The sequence below is a fragment of the Hemicordylus capensis genome, chromosome 2, assembly GCF_027244095.1.
Source record: "Hemicordylus capensis ecotype Gifberg chromosome 2, rHemCap1.1.pri, whole genome shotgun sequence".
Taxonomy (NCBI): domain Eukaryota; kingdom Metazoa; phylum Chordata; class Lepidosauria; order Squamata; family Cordylidae; genus Hemicordylus; species Hemicordylus capensis.
The window spans coordinates 332,153,754-332,174,770 of NC_069658.1; the positions used below are offsets into that span (position 1 = coordinate 332,153,754).

A 21,017-nucleotide genomic window follows, 5' to 3' on the forward strand; every position below is an offset into this window, starting at 1 on the left:
GAGCTTTTCAAAGCTTCCTCCCTGTTCTCCTTCCAGCCCTTTTCTCTCTCGCAGATTGTGAGAAAGGGCTCAGTAACTGACCCCAGCCGGCTATCCTTGCAGAGAGCCAGCCTGCTACTCAGAAGAATCCATGTTTTTTTGTTTTTCTATTTACATTTGACAAGCAAATGATTAGCACCCAGGATGTATAGTGACCCAGACAGTCTCTGTGAACAGTCAGGAGCAATGGGCCTCTTTTGTGCACTTCCTCAGTCCCCCCCCCCCCATTATAGTACAAACACCAGACTTCACCCAGACTTCAAAGGCCCCGTGCAAATGCCTCATTTGTGTGCTCTTTAAGCTGGGCCTGATTAATAGCAAGGGGAAAGCAACCACAACACTGCAGTAAGGGTATAGAAACACGCTAGACTGCCAAGCATATTTTCCCGCTCTAGTATCACTAGCTCAAAAAGAGTCTTGTAAGGTGAAAAGGGACTGATAAGAATAGCCTTATTAGTCCCTTGTAGAAGTGGAAAGGCATAAACCCTGTGGTTTTTCACAGGTTGCACTGATTTCTTATGATTTGTTTTAATAGGCAATAGCTTGCTTCATTGTTGTCATCATAATCAACAACATCAACATCACATCCACCACTTTCAGGCTGCAATCCTAAACCACTTATTTAGGGCATAAGTCCCTGTGAGCTCAGTGGCTCCACCCTGAATACATTTCTCAGTAGTGCAACGCAAGGAGTGGTCTCAAGGACCACAGTACTGAATTTCAATAGGACTTCCTCTAGTAAATTTAGTCAGGATGCCAGCCAGTGGGTTTTACTTCTAAGTGAACATGTTTAGGATTGCACTGTTAGTGTCAAAGTGCTTTACGATCCTTGCCACATTTCTCCTTACGACAGCCCTCAGTTCACAACTGCAGGTCTCAAGTCTCCCATTATACATATGAGAAACTGAGGCAGAGAGAGAGAGAGAGAGAGAACAACTTGCAGTATGCCATCTGGCAAGCCCACTGTGGGCTTTGAGCCACATCTCCCAGGTACAATTCCATCCCATCTGCCTGCCTAGCTGAATTGGTGTGGTCTGCCGATACTTCATTATACGCATGAAGTGCAATGAGAAGCAGGTTGTAATAGAGGTGGGAGGGTGTGGGACTGAGGTACTGTTATGGCAACAAGAGGCTGTGCAGTCCTTTGAGATATCCCATCAACATCCTCCCTTACCTTGCCCCAAGAACTTTGATTGCTGAGGCAAAAGCAGAAACACAAATTCAGACAGATGCAACAGAATGGTAAGGTATAGGTTTTCAACAAAACAAAACAAACCCCAAACAACCACACAATAGTGCACCATACAGAGACCCATCTGTGGAGCTACCAGTTTGCACCCTGTGTAGGATGGTGGCGGTACAGCCCCCATGCAGACCTGGCAGGAATGCCAGTTTCCTTAGCCTCAGGACAGCAAGATCTTTCTGCTCTCTCTGGTTGTCACAGACACAATCAGAAATTATGGTGCTTTTTCTGCATACTGCTGTCCTAACCACACAAGCATTCTCTCTCTCTCTCTCACCCCACCTGTGTATCAAGTTTTAAAAATACGAAAGGTGTCTAGAGAAAGCCATGCACTCGAGACTCTCACCCATGAGGAAAAACATGTAGACCATTGCTTGGGAAATTACTTGGGCCACACTTCACAAGTGACCATGTGCACATGATTTTTCTGAAAGGGTAGATTATCTCTATCATTGTTTCTCTACTGTTTTGATGTGAGGGGATGGCTGTCTACCTTCCTAAATTGATGTGGATCAGCTGGCGCTGTAGTTAGGAACCAGCATGGGTACATAGTGGTTGAGAAACACTGATCTATGTGGATAAACACCGTATGTGAAGAGGCCTTCAGATGTAAACATTTGATAAGCACACCCTTCTTGATTCCACACAATCACTTCTCCCTCCTCCTACCTAGTTGTTTGCTCCCACACAACCGAATACTGGGAGCACACACAGTTCCCAAACCTGGGTAGGACACAGTTTTCAGTTGTGTGAACGATCTCTCTGTCTAACAAACATACTTCCTCACACAAACCAGCAGGCACTCTTTGTCATAACTGCACTCTGCCCTCAAACAGACATTCTTTCCTAACAAAGTATTTCCTTTTCTTTCACTCACTCACATGGAGTCTACCAACAGTCACATGCTCAGGCTTTCTCACACAAAATGGACACATGCACAGTTTCTCCCACACCAATTGCCTCTCCACATACTCAGCAAGCTCTATTCCATCCCCATGTTCCATGGAATAAAGAGTTTTAGGAGTTTTCTTTCCTCCACTACTGACGGTTGCTCCACTATCTAGAGAGCTTTAAGTTATCAGTGTGTGCGTGTGTGTGCATGCATGCACATTCATTCATTCATTCATTCATACATTCAATTTTTATACCGCCCTTCCAAAAATGGCTCAGGACAGTTTACACAGAGAAATAATAAATAAATAAGATGGATCCCTGTGCCCAAAGAGCTCACAGTCTAAAAAGAAACATAAGATAGACACCAGCAACAGTCACTGGAGGTACATGAGTGCTTGGGTTAAGGCAACCAACGCCACTAGAAAATGAGGGGGAAAGGAATGCAAGGAGAGATGAGTGTGTGAAGGTAAATTTGATTTAAGAGAGTGCCTTCTTCATGAACCCTGCTGCCTATTAAGATCATTGGGGGAGGTCCGGTTGAGGTTGCCACCAGCTTGCTTGATGGTGACCCAAAACCGGGCCTTCTCTAGAGTTGCTCCAAGGCTCTGGAACACTTCCAAATGAAATTAGAATCTCTCCATCTCTGGCTGTTTTTAAACAACTTTTGAAGACACACCTATTTCATCAGGCTTCTAGTTTATGATGTGTTAGGGTTTTACAGTTTTATTTATGGTAATTTTAATCTGTTTTATATGTTTTTTTAGATTTTACCTGCTGTTTGTTTAGGTTGCAAACCGTGCTGAGATTTCATATCGGGTGGTATATAACTGTGTTTAAATAAAATAAAATAAAATAAAATAAAATAAAATTCACATGACCATCAGGCAAATGGCAACTGATGAAATTCAGCATGCAATTACTAAGCAGACTAGCTCTCTGTCTATGATGTTCATGCAATGTGATGGTACCATTGTGCACAAGACGACAAGCTTAGAGTGGTTTGAAATGGCTATAAAAGTCCAGTTCTGTGCATGCTGGTGCCTGCACATTGATGGCTCACTCTGGGCAGAGAGTCAACATGTGTTATTTCAAGTGGGTTCCCTTCAGCTGCCATAGGCCCGACGGGAAAGTGACTTGATGCTTAGAAATCGGGAGATACAGTATGACTTGGGAATCTGCCCTTTCCTACAATCATGCACTTGTGTCAATAATCCCTTGGCAAATCTTGCCTGCAGTAAACCGGACTTGAAATAGTGAAACAGTGGGTAAGTTTGGAGTTAGTGGCACAGCCACATTTTACACTGCACTGCACCAAAAATGTGACCACTAAAAACAGAATGCAGACTGAGGTTGAGCCAGGTATCTCCAGGCTCAGTCCTAAAACCTGTTTTCAATGCTTATCAACCATCCCAGAAGAAATAAAGACATTTGGGAGAGAGGGCTTTTAAGCATGTGCAAGATGCACTTCCCTATTACTGAAATCAGTTTTGGATGTTACTGTGACTGCTGACAAGTAGCTACATGAGTTACTCATACAGGAGTTGATGTGCAGTTGTCAGTACTTGCTGTAACATCCAACGCCGCTCTGAGTGACCAGTGCCTTCTCTGTGCCCCTGGGCTTATGGGGCAGACTGGAAGGTAGGGAAAGCAGAGTTTCACAAGTGACAGATGAGCCTTGTCACAGAACACTTGTGGGCAGTCAGAAGTCAGGTGGTGTCAGGTCACTGTTAAACAGTGCAGAGAATGATGCCTCACGTGCCTACAGTGTATTCCAAAAGTGATGTATGACATGTCCAAATGTGTGGAAGAGAGATAGATGTATTTATGCAATACATCCTATCTATTTTTCTATGTAAACCGCATTGAGAACTTTGGTTGAAGAGTGGTATATAAATACTCGTAGTAGTAGTATTTGCAGTGGATGCAACATTCTAAAAGAACTAGCAGGAATATCCCACCTGTGAATTGTGCACTACATGATGTGCAAGGAAGCGTGCATGGGAGAATCAAAGAACACATGGAGGAGCTCTGTGTGAAATCTGTATATGCTAAATGAGGCATGTTGACTTGGAAGATAAGAGACGGTTTGCATTTGAAGCCAGATGATGCAAGTTGCATATGGCTGAGATGTACAATGTGAAAGGGATCTATAGTTGAAGATCCATGGGACTATGTCTATAGCACCACATATTTTTGTTGCACGGGAGGTATGTGTGAAAGTGTGCAGTAGGCATATGATGTGAATAATTGTACATACATGGTGGATCGTGTGGAACAATTATGTGCATATGTGAGAAAGGGAGTGAAATATTTGAGGGATTATGTCTGCATTAGATGCACATTTGTGAGATGTTTTCTTTGCAAGGAAATTTTTTGCAGGGGATTAAGTATGGTGGTAAAATGCATGGAATAAAATGGAACAAACAGCTTAAAGAGGTTGTGAAATTGGATCTCCTTCCTTAGGCTTTCAGATAAACACTGAAGAGACATGAACTGGGAATGGTTTTATGTAGGATATTTTGTGTGATACCATGATTCAATGGCCATTTCCACAAATGGTTTAATACCCCCCTCTCAAAAAGGGGGGGGGCAGTGCAAAAGAGGCACAAATGTTCTTTAAGTGTAATGAACAAAAATACTTTGTGTATATATCAGATAGATTCTGGGACTAAATGGGGTCTATCCAGAAGCCTGGACTTAAGTGTATTCATGTGGATCCTGTACTGAAATGCCTCTTTGGATGCATGCAATGCAGAGAGAGTGAGAGTGTGTGTGTGTTTGGGGGTGGATTCCTTTTCTGGTTGGAATACCTGTTCAGGAGTGCTTGTGCCGGGAGCAGAGCAGGTGTACTTAGCTGGGAGCACCTACCGCCCTCCTTTCCCCAAGATGAATGCTGGCCTTTGCCCAGCCCAGCCCCCAGCCTCCTCTGCCTCTCTCCCATGTGGTGGAGCGGGGATGGGGAAGCAAGCAGGTGAAGGTGCACTGGGAGAGTTTTCAGGCAGCGCCTAGGCGGGATGGTAGGAGCAAATCTTTGGGGCAGGCGGGGATTGGAGCAAGACGCTGAGCCGCGAACATCCAGGCTGATCCAGTTCCACGTGTGGAACTTTGGTGGCTCAGGGAGAAAGTCCATAGCTGAAAGGAGTCTCTTTGCCAGCCTGCGGAAGCGCACGGACTGTTTGCCGAGGCAACAAAGGCAACCGACGCTGGCCAAACACATTGACGCGGCGAGAGCGTGGCTGCCCGTCTGGAGCCAGCTCCTCTGCATTCATCTCTTTACTCTCTCTCAGTCGCTTCTGAGAAAGGGCCGGGGGTGGGTGGTGCGCGGGCGGGGAGAGGTACTTCCACGTGTACCCAAAAGCCATCACCTCGGCTACACACCAGATGCCTCTCCGATCTCTGCGCCAGGAGGGTGTGCATAAGGGAAGACAAGAGGAGAGTTCCCAGGGTTTCCCCCTTAAAGCAAATATGGATGCTCTCTAGCCTCTAGGTGCAGGGGAAGGCCGGTCAGGGCGAGTGTGGGCTTCTCGGCCCCCGGAGCTCTGCAATTAACTACATTGCAAGCCTCGTTCTCCAGGGCAGGGCCGAGGAGGAACCGCTGATCTCAGGGAGACGCGGCGCCTCGCCTTTGTCAAAGAGCCTTAGCTCCGATGATCATCTCGCGTGGGAACCTTTCAGCCTGATTTCTCTGGAAGCGGGCAGGTCGCTACTTTAATCCCCGGGTTCGCCTTCTGGCTGGCGACGTGAAACGGTAGGCGGGATCCGGGTGGGGTGGACAGAGAGGCGCACGAAGCGGCAGCTCAGCAGAGATAGATTCTGGACTGATTGTCGCGGAGCAGCGGGGCTCCGAGGGATCATTGGAGCAGCTGATTCAGCCTGTAAGGGTACGCATGGCGGTGGAAGAGACCACTTGTCGGCTTTTTGCTGTAGCTTCTCGAGATGGATCTTGTGTCAGGCTTGCGCCGTATGTGTGTGTTTATGTGTCCGAAAAATGCGCGCCTATGTATGTGACTTAGCCTGTATACGAGTTAGCTGCTGCACATGTCTCCTCCCGCCGCCACCAAGTTCGTCCTCTTCCCTAGCTCTATCCCTCCCACTCCGACTGGGTGGCGAATAACATGCAGCTACTCCGATCTTCAATCCGCACCTCGCATTATCCATCCAACCACCATCCGCACTGCTGAGTTATTAACATGCAGAGCGGGAGGCAGCCCGATGCCCGCGGCTCCGAGCGGACATTCAGAGCCAGGCACTGAGCTGAGAGCTCGCAACTTCCCGCTTGCCCCCCAGTCTTGCGCTCCGCGGGCAAAGCGTGCACAGGACAGAAAAGAGCTTGGACAGCTCCCTCCAGAAGTCCCAGCTTAGGGCAGGACGGGATCCCGGGCACAAATCCAAATATAGCCGGGATTCATGGAAAGCCAAGGACCGCTCCCCCCCCCCCCAATCCCCCGCCCCTTCTACAGGGCAAGGGCCGCGCGTGTCACGAAAAGTTCCTTCCGATTACAGAAAGGGCGGGACTGCTCCTGGGTTAATTGCCCCTTCCTCCACCCCCACAAAGCCCCATTCTCCCCTTTGAGGACACCTCTGGGGGCAGTGGAATGCCACCTCCCCCCGCCCCCACCATCAGCTTCCCGGGGCTCACTAATCCTTGCGGGTCCTCCAAGCTTTCCCTTCCTCGCCGCCTCCCGCGCCCCAGGAGCTGTCCCTTCAGCACCACGCTGCTTGCTCCTCCCAGAGGGGCTCACTCACCCGGAGCGCTCCAAAAGCCCGTGGCCGGCTGGCAGCGGGAAGGTGCTCTCTCTCAAGTCCTGTGCGCAAAACCTGCCTCCCTCTCTTCCCGCAGCCTGACGGTACCTCTCCAATCACTCCTCTCAAGCCCTGACGCGCCCGCTGCCGTCTCTCCTCGCACTCCCTGACGGAGTGGGCCGGCGCAAGCTCAGGTTCCTAGAGGCTGAACCTCCTCTGGCGAGGAACCAACGCGTGTCTTTCTACACGTCCCCCCCCCACCGCCGCCCACCTCCCGCCTCCTTTGCCGGCGTCTTCCCAAAGGAGGGCTTTCCTTTCTCCCCCACTCCAATGCATCGTGGCTCTTGACCTTCCAAGCAGTGTCCCCTAATGAGCTACTTCATTATTCTTGTCATCTCTCCACCCATCTGGCTGACTGATATTAATCATGCTCCAGTGCAAGAGGCAAAACAGCGTCTACCTCGTTCTCAGTGGCTAGTCTGCTCAGCCCCCGGGGTCTAGCAATTAGGCACTGCCAGGAAGGTGGGAGGACAACTGACAGGTCGCTGGCCCTTGAGAGGGGGAAGCCAGTGTTTTTTTCCCTGACAGCAAAGGGGATCCCAGTCGGAGGGTCGATGTAATTCATTTGCTCCAGGGACCATACCAGGGGAACCTGGGCTCTTTCAGAAGCGCTAAACAATGGGAACAAACAGGGCTTTGTACAGAGAAAGGACTGCAGGGAGTAAAAGCTGGCTGGATTTGGGAAGGCTGCCCTTGGCGTTTAGAGAACAGAAACAGATCCTGTCGCTCTCATTTACATTGGAAACCATTAGCAGAAACTCATAAGTATTCAGATGTGGCTGTTCACTTTGAGGACTGCATAACCTAAACCTACCGAAGCCAGCAGGGGCGGGGCTATAATAGGGTGGATGGGTTCAAAGAACCCTGGCTGCACAGCTCCTGTGAGTGGCCTGAGTTGTCGCTAGAGCCCCAGAAGGGTTGCACAAGCCCTCCGGAGCTCATACCCAGCTGGCATATGCTAGCTGGATGCATGGATTTCCCTTTCTCTCCTTCACTTGCAAATGCTGGCTGGGTAGGAGCTCCGGAGGGCTCATGAGGTCCTTCCAGAGTTCTGGCCACAGCCCTTTGCACCTGATGTAATGTGCAGGGGGCGTTATGTGCAGGGGGCGTTACTGGCATGTAGGCTGCGCACACCCGGCTGGGCTGCGAGGGATTCTCTGCCACTGGAAGACAGCATATGTATCCAAGGAATAATCTGTACATTCAAACTGGCAAACCAGTGTGGTTCTATTATTGCTGGATTTGAACTGGCAAAATGGGATTCAACCCCAATTCAACAGAGTTCATTGGATGAATGGATCTGAGCACACCACTATCAGTTTACTTTCTGTAGAATGTTCACATTAAAGGATTTTGATGAGAAGACAAGCATCGTATAGATCATGTGTGAGGTGCCCTATAAATAGCATGATTTCAGACTACTGCAAGGCTATTCCCTTCCCCTTGCTGAAAACATAAGCAAGGCAGTTGGGCACAGAAGATAAGAAGGCCGTTTCTACAGAAGATAAGAAGACTTCTGTGGAAACCTCTGAATGATCACATAACTCAAAAGGTAACTTTATCCTGAGGAAAGGATGTAACATGAACTACTCTGGAGTAGTCAACGGCACGCCTGGGTAGCCAACCACTGTTTTGGCCCAAAGTCAATTCCCCCACGAATTCCCCCAAGAGTGTCACCTAGGGAGCCCCACACTCTCAAATAATCTTGGACTCCTAAAAGTCTAAATGAGGGAGATAGTTTTCCATGAATGAGGCTTTGATTTGGGTTACGTTTCTTTGAGACAGTAATGTATATTTCACATCATGCTTTGCCCACATTGTAGTTACAGCACTGATAGTGCTGAAAGTACCAGTAAGAGCAGTGCTAGTGGATAAGAATCTCATCAATGGGATGATGCCACTTTAGGGGGAAAAGATCCTGTCTTCTTTGTCCACTCTCCCTAGCTCAAAAAGTGCTTGTAGGTTTAATTTTTTTAATGGTTTAGTTTTTGAGCAATTGTACCACTTGACAAAATTGCTAGATGAGCCATGATGGGTAAACCCACAGAAAATGTAATAGATGAGTATTGGAAACAGGCTTGATGCTGATATGAAAATGCACACTTTTGCCAGAGATCATTTTTTAAAAGGGAACTGAGGAGCATAATGGAGGCAAAACCATAGTAGCACAGCCTTATTGATATAGAGTACAATTTGAATATGGAAGCACTGGGAAGAAAGAGGTTCAGAGACAATCATACTGTAGTGAATTTGACCCAGCACTGCATCAGATAGAAGCAAGGAACCACTTGCAGATATGGCATTTTTAGGCAGGAAACTGCATCCAGAAGTCGAAATTCACATTGTTGAAGGACAGGAGACAATGGCATGAGTTAAACAGAAACACCCCTTCCTCTTTATAGGCTTTTTCATTAATTTACTGGATTTTTCTTGCAGTGATCTTTTATAAAAATGTAAGAAGCAAGCATACCAAATCAACCTTTTAGAGGCCCATAATGACTTTTGAGGCCCCAGAATCCTGGTGGAAGATTAGAAGTTGCCCATGCAGCCTAGAATGCCACTCCCTCTGCTACCACCAGTGTATCCACAAGCTCTGCTTTCCTTCCTTGCAGTGTGGGGCTGGATATGCTGGTGTTTGTGGCTGTAGCAGAGGGAGTGGCATTTCAGACTTCAGGGCTCAGCTTCTAATCTTCCACTGGGATTCTGAGAGCTCAACATTTTATATAGTGTCTTATATCATGTTCTGAAGTGTTCAAAGCACTTTGCACTCATTATCTCACCTGTAAGGTAGGATAGTATTATTATCCCTGCATTGTAGATGGAGAGCTGGCACTGAGAAAGGAGGAGAAAGAGGCTTGCCTAAGACTACCCAATGAGTTCATAGAAGAGGTGATTTCAATCAGGTTCACAGCCCAGTCTCTAAGCCATTACACTCAGATAAGGTGGGAATCATGTTCTGAATCTTTATATACCTCTGACTCACACAAGCTAGAATCTCTCCTCTGCTAGCACTTGCACCCAATGACAGGAAGGAGCTACCAATACTGGCCTTAAACATCTCTCAGGTGAAGAAGTCAATATAGCAACCTGGCCTTCCATTGCTCATTAAAATAAAATGAAAAGATGTACACAGAGAGGGAAATTTTCTCCCTCTCTCACAACACAAGAACCAGGGGATATTATTATTTATTACATTTATAAACCGCCCCATCCAGAGGCTCTGGGAAGTACAACAAAAAAACAACAAAAAGTACAACAACTTTTTAAAAAGACATAAAATGCACAATTCAAATTCAATGCTAAAAACAATTAAAAATGATTATCATTATCAGTTCAAAAACGATTTCATGGATATGCCATGAAACTGAAGGTTGAGGAATTTAGGACCAAAAGGAAGTACTTTTCCACACAGTACATAATTAATCTATGGAATTCTCTGCCACAGGATGTGGTGATGGCCACTAGCTCCAAAAGGGGCTTAGACAAATTCACGGAGGACAGGTCTATCAGTGGCTACTAGTCTGGTGGCTACAGGCCACCTCCAGCCTCAGAGAGGCATGATGTCTCTCAATACCAGTTTCAGGGGAGCAACAGCAAGAGAGAAGGCATGCCCTATCCACCTCTTGCCTGTGGGCTTCTCAGAGGCAAGAGCTGAATGAGACTATTTCTAAAAATAAAATAAAATGAGAATGGGACCGCTTCTCAAAAAAAAAAAAAAAAAAAAAAGGAAAGAAAAAAAAAAGGAAGGAGGGAAGCATGGGGGAAATGCACACAAGCCAATCCAAAATGAATCCCAGAACCAAGCAAAACAAGAGGCCTGGTGGGTCACTGTGTGGAACAGGATGCTTGCTGGACTAGACAGGCTTTGGAACTGATCTAGCAGGGCTGTTCTTATGTCCTTATGGAGACATCCAGCTTTGTGGCAAAGTAAGTCCTCAAGCCCACACTCATAATCAAGACAGAAAATATGACCATTCTGCTTCTAATGCTGACTGGGCCTTTGCTCTGTTAAGCCACTTTATTCTAAACTGCAGTAAATTTTAGAAGGGCTGCTACAGAGAGCTTGACAGACATGTTCTGCATACCAGGAGCCACCAGGTAGTGAGGCCAGCAGTTTGGCTGTGGCTTTTATCTAAAGTGTACTTAGCATAAATATTAATCTACTTCCACACACAAGGTGAGATCTAAAACCACACTTCCATCTCCCTTGGCTGTTGGGCAAGCAGAAAACAGATTTACTTTGCCAAATGTGTCAGGATAGAAAATAACCAGCAATATCTCTGACAGCATCCACACTGCATATCACAAAACTGTGCAGAATACAATGTGTGGAGTGACACTTTCTGAACAGAGAAAATTACATTATTGGATCAGTAGGTCTTGGCTCAGAGGGGTGGTCCCACAGCTCTTCCCTCTGTCCCACCTTTCTTTTCAAATCAGTCAACATCTATCCTCTCCTCTCCACATATTAATTGCCACAGGCTGCCAGCACTGGTGCTTTCCACCAAGAGGCGAAGAAGCCATATTACAGCTCTCAATGTCCTGCAACCCTGGTGCTATGAAAAATGTCTTTTACATTGGGTGCTCATAGTATGATCAAGGCAAAGTTGTGTGGAGTGCTTCCTATGTTTCACATTGAATGAAGGGCATTCCCTCATCCTGTCTTAAATATCCCTGTTGCATTGCCTTTCAAACCTGGTCATTCTAACATGGGCCACCTGGAACAGTATCTTACAATCAAAATATTATTTTTCAAATTTTATGTATCAATACCTAATACTCATTAATTCATCCTTCCTCTCTTCTATGAGCTGAGCCAAGCTAACGGGAACAATTAATTGTTATAGTCATACAAGAGTGCCTTGCATTTTTTTTTTATTTTAGTGATTTTATTTTGATGTAACTGTTTCTGTTCTTTTGTGTAAGCCACCTTGAACTGTCTCTGGCTAAAAAGACATCACAAATACTCTAAAAAATTCTCTAAATATATGAAGTAACATAAAATAGCAGCAGAATCCTGGCCAATCTGGTTCTTTCTTTCACCCTAACACAAATTTTCAGTTTGCACCAAATATAAATAAATTCATCAAAGATGATGATGATGATGATGATGATGATGATGATGCAACAGTAATAATTCTGTTTTTCTTGCCCTGATTTTGATGGATTATGTGGCTGCCTATTAATATTTGAGTTTGACATTTTTATTCCAGTGTGTGGCTATGTTCCAAATGTAGGATCAAAAACACAAGAAGCCTACGAATTAACTAGTCCTTTCACTACCAATCTTCATTTCTTCCCTGCACCCATGCTTTCTTCTTAAATTTATATCCCAACTCACTGTGCAGAAAATGTTATATACATGCCAGTCTTTTTATACTTAAAACCCATCTTCCTCCTGAACAGACACACCGCAGAGTCACTGTGATGAAATATGACTGTTCTGTACTTTACAATGATTTATACTGGATATTCCCAGGCTTTAATTTTTATTTACTAGCAGAACTAACAACTTGCTGGAAGGCCCATATTTCAGACGCTTTTAATGATCCATGGCCCTGCCTTCGACACTGAGAGCTAATCAGTAAAGCTAATGACAATGTTTGGTGTGGGGGCCTTAAAAAAAACAATGTGGAAGGAATTAAAATGTCAGAGAAGGCAAATCTGTTGATAAACTGGGAATGATGTTTATACATTGCCTTGCTAGTTCCCACATGTCATTTAATTTGCATTTCACTGAAACAGATCAAATACTTGGTGAATGCAGCTGCCAAGGCCAGGAATTGACCTCAAGATGGGGCTTAGCAACTGCTTATTAAATGGTGCATGGATTTCTGTGTGGCCGTGTAAATTTGCATATCCAGTCACTTGAACTTGTGAATGAATACAGAAGCATAGGTGTGCATTTGAAGATATGGACAGCTATAAAAGCAGCTATGTTGCTAATTAGCACATAAGAGAATGTGTTCTTGGGAGAGTGCATGTACATACATTGGCAGATGCAGGAGTATAGCAAAGTTGAAGTGGGACCTGGGACAAGAAGTGAATGTGGACCCCCAGGCCCCCCTGCTTTCTTCTCTTCCCTCTCCTCCTGCCATCTTTGGTGCAGAAGAACTATATGGACAGAGTGAAAAGCAAAACATTCTCATCATGCCCTTTCTTTTGTTCATATGCAAAAAACACCACACACTCACCACCCTCCAATAAGGAGCCAAAAAGAGGAGTGTTTTCCAGCTGGTGGGTTCCCCTCTCTCTCATGACCCAGGAACATTTTGCTGCCCCCCACTTTTTTCAATCATAGCTACTATGCCTATGTGCAGGTTTGTCTGATTATATATTTGTAGGTGTGTCTCATTACTTGTGGGTATACATGTATGATTTTTATACACAAACTAGCAAAATGGACATCATTCTGATGAGTGTGTGTGAGACTGTGAAAGGAGTTCTACATATGAAGGTATCTTTGGGCAGGTGCAATGCTGTAAATTCATTACAACCCCGCCCCCCCCATCGCCCACCTACAATGAAGCCCTACTGATGGAGGGCTAAGTCATTCAGGAGGCTAAGTCATTCAGGGTGAAGGATGGTGAAGGCTCTCCTACAGGAGAAGAGTGGGAAGGTGATACCAGTAGGAGGACCATACATGTCTCCTATATGTTGATCCAGCAACCCTTCTTCTCCCTAGCGCTCCAGTGCTCCTTAGCGCTCAACCCTTCTTCTCTACTTATGTCAGCACACCAGAGACATGGGAGGACAAGAGCCAATGGATCAGCACATGGGATGTGCAGATGGATCTCCCACTGGAAGCAGAAGCCAGGTGTGCGGCTAGCCAAGAGCTGGCTGAGAAGAGAGAGTGAGTAAAGGGCTCCATTATGATCTATAGGATCCTCTCCCACATGTGTAAGTAGGAAGGGGTGGATCATGCCGTTCATTTTTAATGGGCCTTCTTGACATTGTAGATGCCAGGATCTACAATGTCCTTATCATCCTTACAATGTCAGGATGAACACAAGACAAATTATGTGTTGCCTGTACACACATTGCTTACGAAACCTACCTTTCCCGGGAGAGAATTTTGATATAAGTCCAGTTAAAATTCACTTTTTGAATCTTCAATCATCTGATCCAGTGAATTAATTTATTATGAAGAGATTTCTAACTTGCAGTATTACATGAATAATATATATGAGTAGTCTGCAGCAGCAGCAGCAAGAATAGTAATAGTAGTATGTCCATGCATGTGATGTTCATGTGGACAGTGTCCATGCATGTTTTGGGTGGATCCTGTTAAAAGCGGAGTGTGCTCAAGGGGTTTACATACTGCCTTGTGTCACTATGCTTGACAACTCGCTGTAAAGCAATTTTCTCCCCAGAGAGACAGTTCACTGAGTGTTAGAAGAAAGGAGCGAATGACTATAATTGGGTGATAGTTTTGGGAGCTGGTGACTTTTCCCATTAGCATTGTATTTGGCCTCAAGAATACAGAAGATTGTACATGAAGGAGTGGAAAATGGGAAAGGAACATGCTTCTTTACTTTTCTGGAATGGCTTTTCTTTTTACTTCTCCAGGCTGTGTGCTTATGCATGTATCAATTCCACTCTCCAAAAAGCTGTTGGTTCACACTGGCTCTTAAATATGTCATGGATTCAAAGGGCTGTTTAGGCTCACACAGATGGCTTGTGCTAGTCAGTGGAATTTTGGACTGTTTACTCACCCCCAACTTGATCAGCTGACTCCCATGTCATACCACAAGTTGCTCTTTGAAACTACCTTCAGTTTCAAAAGTGTTGGCAGCAGGCTAAGGGGGCTGCTGTTAACTAAAAAATGACCCCAAAGCCCCTTTGGGTTCATGGAATTAATTTCACAGTTCTTTGAATCCTGGCAACTTTTCATCCATCTATCCAGCTGATATCCTGCCTATTCCCTGTTCAGCTCTTGTCCAGAAATGCACAATACAATAAACATTAAGCAAAATATAACAAAAATATAACAAAGTCAAATCAAATTCAAGTCTTACATGGCAGAAGAAACATGTTCCTCTTTCATGGAATATGGCTTCCAGTTCTAACTTCTCTCTTGACCCAACAATTCCTTGGAGTGCTACAGATCCCACTCATACTTTCTGAAAAGTTAGGTATAGATAATGGGTTACAGGCTTTGCTGATTCAGGGCACTTAAAGTGTGCCAGCACCAGTGCATGTTTTCACTTTTCATTATATCTAACTGCTTTTTTAGGTTGCCTCATTGTTTCTCATTGTTCCTCTATTGCGTCTTGCACATCTGCAGTGCAACTGCATAAGGATCAGAAGATGAATGAGGGGGAATATGACATGACCAGGACCAACATGTGCTGCTTTAAGCAGCAGTGCCTATCTGGAAGTGGATATTCCAGGCTTTTGGGGCATCTAATGGCAAGTAGATTAGCCCACAGGTAAATATAGACGCTTGCCAATTCACGTGACAAGCAACGGAGACTGGATCTCTGTCCAGATGTTGCAAAGAACATGTGACAAAGTGGGAAAGTTATTACCTCCCTAATGAGGAACTGGCTTTCACTGTATAAACAAAGTCTGGAAATGGATCTTTGATTCAGGACACCACCTGGGATGAGGCAGAGGGCAGAGGCTGTGTTTCCAGTAAATCTTGGGACATTTCCCAGGGAAAAGAAATCTGATGCAAACAGGCCATTAGCATTTGGCTTGCAGAACTGCTCTACCCCCTCCCTCCCACTTCACCCCCAAGAGGCTGCTGTCTTACAGCTCTGGAGCATTTTGTGCAGTGGGGTCTAGGTGACTTATGCTGTATTGTATTGATACCAACACCTGCTTTGTTTACTCTCTGCTAATCCCCACCCTCCCAATTCTGCACCAAGAAAGGAAAAATGTTTCACTGACACTAAATTATGCCAATAAACCTCTACAAATGCATGATCTATACTGAGTTGATTGATTTACACACTCACTTCTAAACTCAAGCCACTGAGATTTTGGAATATTTTAAGGTTTAAGTCATGAGTAGTGTGATGGCAGGAAAAAAGTATGTCTCAATAGCCTCTTGGCATCTATGGGGAGTGAAATGTTATAGAGAGAGAAAGAGACAGCCATGTCAGTCACAGATGCTGTGATTATCGCTTCCATACTATATTTTGAAACATATCTTATACTCTGCTTAACTCTCCCTCTCTCTGAAATATATTACCAGATTTCATTTGAATGCCTACAAGTCTAAGATATAAACAGCAACCTAAATCATTGCCATCTTGGGCAAATAGTGTAGTTACCTGTTTTTGCCTAGTTGAAACACCGGTCTGTTATACCATTTATACTGGGAGGCTTTCTGATCCATCAGACTCAGAAATATTACACCACCACCTTATGGTTCCCACCAAACAGATCCCTGTTCCACAGATCAGTGACATACTTCCAGTATGTGGGCAGCCCTGTTTCTCTTTACTTTACTGTACTAAACTGGCCACAGTAGAAAGTTATTAGTGAGCCATTTATCAGCCAGGATTCCATGAGGAGCTATGGTGAGGGGAAAGGACCACTTTGGAACAAGGGAGATGGAGTTTTTCATGTTACTCATTTTCAAGGGAGGCAAGAGGGCGAGGGGGAAAATTCCATTAACCAGTGAGGTAGCCTTAGGCCTGTTAACATCCCAGTCCTGAACCTCAGCCAATGATACTATTGCTGCTGGAGCATTTTACTTAATGACTTGCACATGCAATGGCCCTGCTAGCTACAGCACTCAGAGGGCAATCAAATTATTGATCCCAGTGGGCACAGTTGAAGACTTAAAGCACTGAAACCACACGTGTGATGTAGAATCATTACAACTGGGGAAGGGGCTTGGCATTTCACAGTAGCCACCATGAATGCTTGGGCTGCAGCTGCTCTGGTGCTACCTAACTACCTCAATCTGTGGCTGTAAGGCACAGCTGAACTGTCAGAAAGTGTCAATATAACAAAGGCTACAATCTTGCTGAACCAGTGAATCGGTGTCAGAACAGCTACCGCTCACAGGCACCGAGAGCAACTTTCGAGAGAGGAGGAAGGTGGAGGGCCAGAGGAGGGGTTCCATTTTGCACACACTTAATGGAACAGAAAAAGCATAGGAAGAAGCTCGTCACTGGGACGTGGGGAAACGAGCTTGCAATTACCTGCGCTGTCAGCTTGCCAGATACATTAGGGCTGCTGCGGGAAAGCTCTGTTTTTGTTTTAAATATAATCTGCTTCCTCGGTCCCAGGCATCAGGACCGCTGGGTGAGCTCCAGTGCAGGAAAATGGGGCCTTGGAATAGTTGAGCAGTGGCTTGGAGGCAAGCAGCCCAGGCCAGGAGAATGCAAGGAGGTATACAGTGGACAGTGGTGTAATTGCAAATTCGGAAGTGCAGGTGCTCTCCATAATAAGCCCCACGGCTATGCCCACCCTGACAACCAGAGAAGCTGGGAAGTATTGGCATGCACTCTGTTGGGTGACTCAGTGAGAATTCCAGGCTGCAGTGTCTGGAAGATTACCTAGGATTCCATTGCATTCTTCCACTTTGCAAATACTCAGGAAGTCAACAGACACTGCAAGTTATTAGTGAGCCATTTATCAGCCAGGATTCCATGAGGAGCTATGGTGGGAGGAAAGGACCACTTTGGAACAAGGGAGATGGAGTTTTTTCATGTTACTCATCTTCAAGGCAGGCAGGAGGGAGAGGGGGAAAACTCCATTAACCAGTGAGGTAGCCTTAGGCTTGTTAACATCTCAGTTCTGAACCTCAGCCAATGATACTCTCCACTGGACATGTAGTAAGCCCTCTTTGAAATGAATGGGAGTTGCATCCAAGTGTGGTTCTCACATTAGTTCCCTTTCTGTTCAGCAGGGCTTGTGCTCAGGAACAGCTCCCTTTGGTTTGTGGCAAAACCTGCCCTTCGAAAGTGCCAGTACCATAAACTTGCACAAGCAACTCCTGGTGAAGGCAGTGAATCTCCTGCTCACATTCTGCACCACCATGCTGCCTTGTGTGTCTAAAACACCACCGCTCTCGGGGAAGCGGGTGGTTCCACTGCAACCTAAAATCGGAAATAACAGAAGTTGCATTGTGCAACAGTGCCAGCACAACCTTAAATTGCAGCAGAACTGCCCTGTCTAGCAACACCACCCGTGGCCTTTCAGACACACAGCTGAACCACCTGCGTTGCACTGTGTGGAATGTGAGCTACTGTTTGCTCTTTCCTCTGGAGTGCCCACCTACTGCTGGGACTGCTGTTGCTGCCTTTGTGGAGCCATTAGCAGCTGCCCTGCACACACCAAATAAATACTGTTAACTAAATGCAGGTGCTGAATTAATTCTGGCTGCTGAGTCTCCAGAGGAATATAAAGGCTAACTGTCAAAATGGACTGTGGATGAGGAACTGCTGGGGCAGCGCCATCCCTTCTTTCTTTGCCCCACTTCCCAATCCCAGTTTATTCCAGCTCCCTGCTCTGATTTGCTATGCCCTGTGTTTGCCTGTCAGTGATACTGCTATCAGGCACAGCTGTCTGGCAGGACCAGAGGTAACCCTGTTAACAAATGAGACTGTGACCTCTTTCCCAGGGTGTTTGCAGTATGCCTCTGTGGCTCCCTTCAACACTGCAATGTCAAGAAGCCTTAACTTTCCCACTACATGGTCCAGCCAAGGCAGCTGTGCTGTCTTTCCCCATCAGGCTGGTCAAATAAGAGAATGGAAAGCAATGCATGGAGGAACAAAAGCCCCACCCACCTACACCAGCAAGTCACCCAGTCATCTGCTCAAGGGGGGGATATCATATAAATGGGCACAGAATTTTGCAGAGCTGACAAGCTTTTACATTTGCAAGAGGTGCAGCTGCCTGTATGCATCATTTGCTGCCGTGCCACTATTCTGACTCCAGCCCTCTACTCTGAGGTATTCTGTAATTTCACAGCTCGATCTCTATGGGTGCAATACATGCTCTGTAGGAGACCTGAGATTTCCTAACTCCCTCCTTCCCCGCTTCTTTTAGCATAATGGTAATGAAGCCATTTGGGTCTGTTGGTTTCTTGGAGAAGTGGTGGGAGAGGGGGTGGTACCCTTTAGCATTTCCCTTTGCAGATCTCTCCTGCCCCCCATCAAAACCACCCTCTGCCAAGATGGCTGCATGACCCACAGGAGAAAAATAAAGGCTTGTGCTTTTCCCTCCAAAGGACCAAGAACAGCTGGGGGTGAGGGTGAGACTTTGATTGGGATGCACATTAATTCTCCATGTCACTAATGCTGTCACGGGCATGCGGCGCTCAATATTCACTGCCCAGACGTGCCCACTGACAGGCCAACCCGCTGCTGCGTCCACAACCTGCCGCCGCCACCACCACTGGGGGAAGGCCTGCTCCGCTTGGCCGTTCACCCCCCTCACCCCTTGGCGGTGAGGATGACAAATATGGGCAGGGCAGTGGCGGGGCGGGCGCGGGGAAGCAGCACAGTGGCGTGGCTCTGGGGAGGCCCCCCCAATCATTTGGAGGCCCTCCCCAGATAGAGGAGGCCATGGACCTGATCCCCAAGGTCCGTGGCTAAATCCACCTCTGGCAATGGAATGAGGTGGCAGAGGGCTAATGATGCAATGGGCTGCACCACTTCAGAGAGCAGGTTCAGAGCATCACAGTTTTGAATGCTGCCCTATGTTATGAACAACCTACAAATAGAAAACCAGCTCAATAGACAAAGGGTTTCTCTATGTTGGACTAACTTTCTGTCTGCAAGGAACTAAAACAAACATAGGAACATAGGAAGCTGCCATATACTGAGTCAGACCACAGGTCCATCTAACTCCATATTGTCTACACAGACTGGCAGTGGCTTCTCCAAGGTTGCAGGCAGGAGTGTCTCTCAGCCCTATCTTGGAGAAGCCAGGGAGGGAACCTGGAACCTTCTGCTATTCCCAGAGCAGCTCCATCCCCTGAGGGGAATATCTTACAGTGCTCACACATCAAATCTCTCATTCATATGCAATCAGGGCAGACCCTGCTTAGCTAAGGGGACAAGTCATGTTTGCTATCACAAGACCAGCTTTCCTCTCTCATGGGGATGCTCATGGGGGAGCATCCAAAAGTACAGGCTGTTTGAAGGCCACTCTTCCATCAAATTTTGCTGCATATATAAGGAAGGGAGGTAAGCAGAACATTTTGGACATGCCTGTTCCTAAGTAAGTGAAGCCACTGTGTGTGAAGCCCAAGTAAAAGCAGGCCCATTTTGGCGAGGAGTTCACTGGAGCTGTAGGTAGACCCCTGGATACCCAATAGTTCTCCTAAATAATCATATGCAGAAATAGTCTTACTCCTGCTCTCTTTCTTGCTGGCCTTTTGTGTTTTCCCTCTGTGAGCTTTTTGCTCCTTCTCCCCATTCCCTGTGCCTGCCTCCCCTGTTGTGCCCCATGTTTCTTTCCACCTCTATCTAGCATGTGCTTGTTGTTAACCTGCCCTGCTCATCCTTGGGGTGGAGCCGGAATTATGGAAGCGACTGAGCAAACAAGAGGCAGCAGTAGCAGCCCTGCAGCCACTTTGGCACCTTCTTTGGCAGTGCTTTCCTCTTCCACCCCATCCCATGCTCACAGGGAGGTCTGCCCAGCATGAGCTCCTTTTGTCGTGGAAATGCTGCCAGGCGGGTGTTTTTTATTATGATAATTATTGTTGTTCTCCCTCTTCTGCTGCATGTTGGGTGGGAAATTACAGGCCTTTTATTCTCTTGTGTAGCAAATATTTCCCTCCTGCTCTCATGCTAATTGCTTCCTTCCTCTTCGCACTATTGTCCAAGGCTCATTAATAATCGAATCCGGAAAGGTTCAAGGATTACGGAGCAAGGCTGGGGTGGGTGGGGAAGGGGAGATGCTCAAAGGACTAGCAGAGTTGAATGGAATTAGACCAAAGCAAAATTAGACAGAGTCAAATGGAATTAGACTCTAGCCCAGTCCCTGCCACTTCCCATATTTAGATTCAGGATGGGAAGAGATACATTCCTAGGAGGAATCCATGTTACACACACACACCACAAAAAGA

At 46.2% G+C, this 21,017-nt stretch overlaps 1 protein-coding gene and 1 long non-coding RNA gene across 4 annotated transcripts in view; one reads left to right on the forward strand and one right to left on the reverse strand.

Annotated features, from left to right (window-relative positions):
* The window catches only part of CPLX2 (complexin 2), a 197,898-nt gene that overhangs the window by 42,253 nt on the left and 134,628 nt on the right, over positions 1 to 21,017 (reverse strand). For 2 of the 3 annotated variants that reach the window (XM_053294377.1, XM_053294375.1), the window contains exon 1: positions 6,923 to 7,111. The exons of the other annotated variant lie outside the window; for it this stretch is intronic. The gene's annotated coding sequence lies outside the window, so the exon portion shown is untranslated. Of the gene's footprint in view, positions 1 to 6,922; positions 7,112 to 21,017 lie in introns of those variants that run through there. 3 annotated transcript variants of the gene reach the window in all.
* Positions 1 to 21,017, forward strand: part of LOC128344375 (uncharacterized) — a 52,797-nt gene that overhangs the window by 9,050 nt on the left and 22,730 nt on the right. The gene's annotated exons all lie outside the window — the stretch shown is intronic.